We start from the raw sequence: 8,308 nt of genomic DNA on the forward strand, positions 1-8,308 counted from the left end.
AGTTAAATAATGTTGAGTCAGATCCCTGGATCCTCATGTTTTTCACAGATTATTCTGATCAAAACTATTGAGTCATTGCAACCGATACTACGATATAGGCTACACGAATAACCGCAATCATAGTTTTATTGAGTTAACTAACAGTTGACTGTTAACTGATGGTTAAATGTTGAGTCAGAACCCTGGAGCATGAAGGTTAATCTTACGGAAGACATGAGATCTTCCACTTCAAACTTTCAGAATCTCTTTGAATTTACATCAAATGTTTTACATTCAATCAAAGCTGACACATTAAAGGGAATTTCAGTATAATTTTAACTGATAATTAAACTGTGGACTTAAATCAGTTGAAGGTCACCTTAATTGCATTAAACCATTGAACGGTGAAACGTAATTGTTCGCAGTCGACTATACCAGTTGTTATTCCAGGTTAATTATGACAGCTCAATGAATCCGCTATGATTTTTATAGCACTTTGTTCATAGTCTATTGTCTTTATTGAGATTAGTCGTTGAGGTGGATAGAGGTTAAATTAACTGTAACAAAGTAGCTTCCAATAGTGACATTGACTAAGCCATCGTTTCTATAACTAGAAGTATTGTCAGATCAATTTGTGTAAACAAGCATCGAGATATATTTTCTGAGTAGATCTTTTTGAATCACAGTTTTTCTTTGAATGCAGTTCAACATTTCTTTCCAAATTTAAATTATGGTAGAGTATAATTATTGAAGTTTTCACAGACAATACATCATAATAATATATGATATATATAATATAATAGTCTATAATATATTATAGACTAATCATAGAATATACTGCCTAGTTCCATTACATCGAATTTCGATACTGAACAAAGTCTCATTTACATCCAATGTTTCAACTATTCTATTTCAAGCAAGCATATAATATTTCTATCAATTACATTGGATATTGAAGATATATTTTCTGTGTGATTCTTTTTGAACCACAGTTTCTCATCGAATGTAGTTCATCATTTGTTTGAAAATTCAAGCTATGGTAATGTATACATCAGCTTTTTAAATTAACACTTTCTTGCCCAAATGTTTTGGCAAACCAAAACCAATCAAATTCCAAAATCCTTGCTACAATATTGAGAATACCAATACGCATCAGCAAATATTATAGCATAGGAAAAAATATATAATCCGATCACAATGAGAAAGAGCGTTATGTTGCACAATTTAACTGTGAACTCAAGCAGATAGTCCTTGTAGTTATTTACGTGAAGCTATGTGACGACGCTGGTAGTCTCTCATACTGTGCCGTTCTTGCACTCTCACCCCTTAAAATACAGTAATCATAGTAATAATGTAAAATAGTAATATGTATAGTAATAATAGTGATATAAAACTATATTTGGTCTGTTGTTATCACTGAAACCAAAACTAATCAAAAACAGTAATAATAAATAGTAAACGTCAGTAATCAGCTTGAGTAAACAAAGATTCGGCTTAAAATTTGGAGCATAAATGACCTTTACCATGGATTCTTATGCTATCTTTCTCTCTATTGTATAATAAATGATACATTAGCATAAGGTCATTATGATTAGCAGGGTTTGGTGCATTCACGCTCTCATTTCATTGCTCCTATTTCATGTACAGTTTCATTATTACTTCTCTTTTTTTTATTAAAAGTCTGATCACAATGTTTTTGATGGGACCACCTTCATAGTTTATCTATCATCTATTTCATCTTCCCTCTATTGTATTTTATTATGAACTTCAATTTTTCATGGTATACTCTCATGATAAGTTTCACTCCACATGGATGCAAATAACAACTTGCTAATGTGATAATACTTTAGTTGATGTTGATGGCTCAATATGTACAATATTATTTTCTTCAATATTTGTAATTATTAATACCAATGCATAACTGGAAATAATTATTTATTTCTTAAGTTTAATTGAATTTTATTATGTCTATTTTTGTAAATGTTACCATAGGCAAGAGCCTAGTAACAATTGTCAATAAATATCTTATCTTATTGTACGGTTCTGTACTGAACTATACTGAAATAAAAAATCAATGAAATTTGAGGAAGAATTAAACGAATATGGTTGCTACCCTTTAGTTCATAAATAATACAAACTTCTGGCTGATTTGCTCAACCTAGATTTCGAAACAGGTCTTTTGTCGAAAGATCTATCGTATTTAATTTTATCTAATGTATTATTGGTGATCATTACGTATAATTAATAATTTTCCATGAAGGAAGTTCTAAATAGAAGTTCAAAATGTGCAAGTGACACATTTAAACAGCTAGCATAAATGTTCACATAAACTAGCTGAATTTGGACCGTTGTATGAATTGGAACCGTTTTGGCTTAAAATTGAGTAATATACAATTTAATAAAGGTTATTGAGTTATACACGTACGGGATAATAAATTCACGAATGAGGCATCATCACTTCTGAACTACTCAACTGATTAACTTGATATTTAGCATATTGATATTCCTCATTTACCGAGAACGGTTGAAGGCCTTCTTTAAAATCTTCAAGATTTCAGCAGATCAAGTTATTAGTTTTTCAAGTTTCCAATTGGAATCTTGCGGAACACAGGTTACCTTCTAGTTACTTGCAAAATAACAGCTATTCATGACTTGCAGAGACCGTTGGTTAACTTAAACGGAAGCTTAGTAATATCATCCACTAGTAAACCCGCAATTAAAACGGTGCATTTACAAAATATCACAATTAGCCATACTGGCAATATAACCAGTCTCAAAGCAAATGGTCTGTGAATAACAGACCCACCCAATAAAAATAAATAGTTCTCAGTTTTGACTCGCGTCACGATTTTTTGAGGTTATGTTTAGAGATTACGGAAGACAAGATGATTATTTTCAGAGATATTTGGCTACAACGATGAAGGGAAGTGAGTTATCAGACGCATAAATGTTTATTATCTGTGCGCCGGCAACGGAAGGCGGTCATCAATCCATCCGGTGGCCGTCGCGGCGTACCTTAACCGCACTCATTTGTCACAATCGATAAAGAATTATGGGTGCTGCACCTCTTTGGTCTGAACTCAAAACTGGTGCGTTATTATTACCAATAGTCCAGACAATGAATGCTCAAAAAAGGGTGTAGAAGGAGAAGTTTGGAAGACAATTTTTGACCCTGCAATTTTGTTGAGAATAGTAAAGAGGTAAACATATCAAAAGTCCTCACCCCTACGCAATGTGCTAAGGTGGTGAGGGTGGTCCAGAGGTACCGTTTTTTGGTTCCTTGCATTAATAGTCGAAAACTATGTATCTTGGATATAACTGTTTTATACAACTTTTTCAATATCTTTTATTGACCGAGCGAAGTGAGGTCTAAGATTCAAGTCGACGGTTTGGCATTTCTCTTAATGTTGAAACGTTTGAATGGTTAAATGTTTAAATGTCTATATGTTTATATGTTGCGCATTTACGGCGAAACGCGGTAATAGATTTCCATGAAATTTGACAGCTATGTTCCTTTTTTAATTGCGCGTCGACGTATATTTTTTCAATTCAATTTATTCCACCAAAACACAGAAGACAGTACAAAGATGTGACAATATACAAGGTTTTTGGAAATTTTACATTTCAAGTAAAAATCAGACTATAGAATTATTCATCATAAATCAGCTGACAAGTGATTATACAGATGTGTGGAGAAGCCAGTCTATTGCTGTATTTCCATAAGGTCTATAGTTTCAATCAGGTACTTGTGGATGAAAATACTGCGTGAGGTCTACTGTTCACAGAACTACTAGTAGTTTCCGAGATATCTGCTCTTTAAGGTGTGAAATTTTTGAAAAAAAAAAACAAGTTCGCCTACAATTTTTTTGTTATTTTTGCTCTTATAACTAACTTTCTTAAAATTGATGTAAATAAATTCATGCTGATTATGAGCTCATTGACCACTGAATCTCTCCAATTTGATACATGATTTCACACTTTCACGCATTTCCCTATGACTGTTGCAGCAGCTTTAGTGTTGAGTGTGAAATCTCTAGTTTTGCAACAATAGACCAATATATTATTGATAAAGGAATTCGGAGGGAATTTTTTTTGAACACAATTTTTGACTTCGCAAGTTTGTTGGGGCCAATTGAGTGGATAACACATTGAAAGTCCCCATCCCTACCTCATGTGCTAAAGGGATGAGGGTGGTTAAAAAGTTGATTTTTTAGCTTTTTGCTTCCATGCTCTAACTTGGGAAAAATGCGTTCAACCGACAAGACTACTATCCAAAAATAAAGCTTCATAAATTCTCTACAATTTTTTTCCAGTGAACTTTTGTGGAATTGACAAGTTTTCAAGATTTACGCTCTTGAAGGTGTGGAATCATTGAAATAACAGGTTCTTACCCAATTTCTTGCTCTACAACAATGCATCGTAAAAATCAATGCTCGTTGGTTTGTGAAGCATTGAATTACCTTTGATGTGATGTATTATTTCACTATTTTAAGGTTTCACTTTCTTTGTTATAGAAGCTTTAAACCTTCACATAACCTCAGACTATTCAATTATCAAAATTAGAAACAGTTTTTGGTTTATCCTGTTTCCACCAATCATTAATTTGATTCTGTGATTGTGAAATGGAATAAATAAATAAATATCAGTGACCATACATTGTTCAGACCAACAGCTGAATATTTGAACCACTCTCATACTTCATACATCACTTTTCTGATATATAACAGTAGTAAACAGAAAAAAATGAAACTGATTTCTCGAATTTATGATCATGAAATTAATTTCTAAAACCAGAGTAGGTCTACACTTCAGATATATTTTGTGCTTCTATTCAGAATCTTCTTCTTCTTCTTATTCTTCTCCTTCTCCTTCTTCTTCTTCTTCTTCTTCTTCTTCTTATTCTTCTCCTTCTCCTCTTCTTCTTCTTCTTCTTCTCTTCTTCTTCTCTTCTTCTTCTTCTTCTTCTTCTTATTCTTCTCCTTCTCTTCTTCTTCTCTTCTTCTTCTTCTTCTTCTCCTTCTTCTTCTTCTTCTTCTTCTTCTTCTTCTTCTTCTTCGTCTCTTCTCTCTTCTTCCTCTTCTTCTCCTCTTCTTCTTCATCTCCTCCTCCTTATTCTTCTCCATCACCTACTTCTTCTCCATCTTCTTCTTCCACGTTTCTATGTTTCCATTTTCATCACACCATACCGCAAGTATACCAACAGCTCTCTAACAACATCCTTATAGCTACCGTTTTCTCTTTATAACCATCTTCCTTTCGAAACTGGTTTCCATAATGTCGACACTTGCAACTAGTTTTCCACTGTAGAGAATGTACAAATTTGAAATTTCATCCACCATACTCCAGAAAAAAAATCGGCTCACTTTAACATCACGTAAGTGGTCCACTATAATAATTATACAAGCGATTTCCGGCACAAATAATGAATGGGTGCTTGTCACTCTATAGTGATAGTAGAAATTGTTTCATTCATACTGTTATGTGATGGAATAATTGAGACGGATCTAAAATACTACTTTCTAAAACTCTGTATCATAACTAGTAGTTCTGTGAACAGTAGACCTCACGGAGTATTCTCATCCACAAGTAACTTATTGAAACTATAGACCTTATGGAAATAAAGCAATAGACTGGCTTCTCCACACATCTGTGTAATCACTTGTCAGCTGATTTATGATGAATAATTCTATAGTCTGATTTTCACTCTAATATTGGCGTATGAAGGAGGCTCCTTTTTCCTTTCATATTATCCTTGAAATGCAAAATCTCCAAAAACCATGTATATACGTCGACGCGCAATTAAAAAAGGTACAAACCTGTCAAATTTCATGAAAATCTATCACCGAGTTTCGCCGTAAATGCGCAACATATAAACATTTAAACATTCAAACATCAAGAGAAATGCCAAACAGTCGACTTGAATCTTAGACCCCACTTCGCTCGGTCAACTAGATTGGTAAAGTACGTTGTGAGTTTGAATGGGTTGGATATGTTTCTAGCTGCGTACAGATTTACGCGTTCCTGTAGAAATACAGAATGATATAATCAGCTGATTAAAAGTGAATTGCTCATGTTTGCGGCGCGTATATCTGTACGCACCTAAATATTCAGTACAATAGTTAGATCCACGTTATAATCGCATGGAGAAAGATAAGAGAACAACGTTGCCGACCCTCTGTCTTGTCAATGCCTTTTATAGACGGTAGCTGATACAGGTTTATTGATGTAATAATAACTGTTCATTCTCGTTTAAAATAATCATTTATATCTTATTGGGCAAGAATTTATATTTTCCAATGATTTCATAATTAAGATGCAATAGTTTGTTAATTAATTATTAATCTTCATTGTTAAAAGACGATCTGACAACAGAACAAAGCAAGAAAGAGATAGCCCTATCCACTTTGTTGAATGATAGACAAGGATAGCAATACCATTGCCAATCAAACACTGCCATTAAAACGTGGACCTCTTTATAGAAGGTAACCAGTGCTCCGCAAGGGTCCAATTGAAAACTTGACCTACTGAAATCTTGAAGAATTCAAAATAGGCGTATAACCATCCTCGGTAAATTATGAATCAATTTATGCAAAATTTGAAGTTGATCAGTTGAGTAGTTCAGACGTGATGATGCGTCATTCGTGGATTCCCTATCCCGAATGTGTATAACCCAATTCTTTCCTGTATTATATTATCATAAAAGATAATAATGAGTAATTTGCAGGTTATGGATACTGAAACAGTCATGGTTGCTTTACAAGATATGAAATAAAGTTCCTTGAAAATTGTGAATTCCTTTTCGAATATTGTACTATTTATATGTGACTTTCCGTTCTGAATTTGTGATATTTATATGATGAAATAAGATGAGATGATGTAGGTAAAATTCTGAGGCATGTAGATTGACCGAGCGAAGTGAGGTCTAAGATTTAAGTCGACGGTTTGGCAATTTCTCTCAATGTTAAATGTTGAATGTTTAAATGTTTATATGTTGCGCATTTACGGCGAAACGCGGTAATAAATTGTCATGAAAATTGGACAGGTATGTTCCTTTTAATTGCGCGTCGACGTATACAAGAGTTTCTGGGAATTTTGCATTTCAAGGACATATAAAAGGAAAAAGGAGCTCCTTCATACGCCAATATAGAGTAAAAATCAGACTATAGAATTATTATCTAAAATCAGCTGACAAGTGATTACACAGATGTGGGAGAAGACAGTATATTGCTGTATTTCCATATCAAGGTCTATAGTTCCAATCAGGTACTTGTGAATGAGAATACTGCGTGAGGTCTACTGTTTACAGAACTACTAGTTATGATACAGAGTTTTAGAAAGTAGTATTTTAGATCCGTCTCAATTATCCATCATAAATCAGCTGACAAGTGATTACACAGATGTGTGGAGAAGCCAGTCTATTGCTGTATTTCCATAAGGTCTATAGTTCCAATCAGCTACTTGTGGATAAGAATACTGCGTGAGGACTACTGTTCCAGAACTACTAGTCTAGGAAAAACAGTAGAGAGTTCCACCTCCTATCATCTTAGTAGCAAGTAACCCGTGCTCTACAGGGTGAAATGAAATCTCGAACCATTGAAAATAGGCCTATAACCATCCTTGGTTAATTATGAATCAATATGCAAAATTTATAGTTGATCAGACCATTAGTTCAGACGTGATTATGCGTCATACATATTTTCACCATCCCGTACGTGTATATGCCAGTTCTATACTCTAATTTAGTATAGATATTTATTTATGTTACAAAATGGCACTGATGTAGAAACATAAGTGCATGAAAATCAGAGACAAATAATATAGAAATATATATATATATATATCTGAAACGATATCCTCACTCTATAATAAAATACTAAACAATCCTTCTGTAATTGTTTTTCCAAATTTATGCGATGACACAGTACTGAAGTGAGGTCCACGTTATAATGGCAGTGTTTAATTAGCAATAGTGATATTATCCTTGTCTATCATTCAACAAAGAGAATAGCGCTATCTCATTCTCGCTTTGCTCTGTTGTTAGATTGTTTTCAAAAATTAGAAATATAATTAATTAACAAAATATTTCAATCTTGATTATGAAATCATTGAAAATATAATTATTGCTTAATAAATATAATTAATTATTTCAAACGAGGATGAACAGTTATATTACATCAATAAACCTGTATCAGTTATCTTCCATAGAAGGCATGACAGACAGAGGATAGGCAACGTTGTTCTCCTATCTTTCTCCACTGCCATTATAACGTGGACCTCACTATGGACTCCATATCATTCTATCTCTATTTAGAATGTAATTACATGACAA

Source organism: Nilaparvata lugens, chromosome 2 (assembly GCF_014356525.2).
Source record: "Nilaparvata lugens isolate BPH chromosome 2, ASM1435652v1, whole genome shotgun sequence".
Classification (NCBI taxonomy): Eukaryota; Metazoa; Arthropoda; class Insecta; order Hemiptera; family Delphacidae; genus Nilaparvata; species Nilaparvata lugens.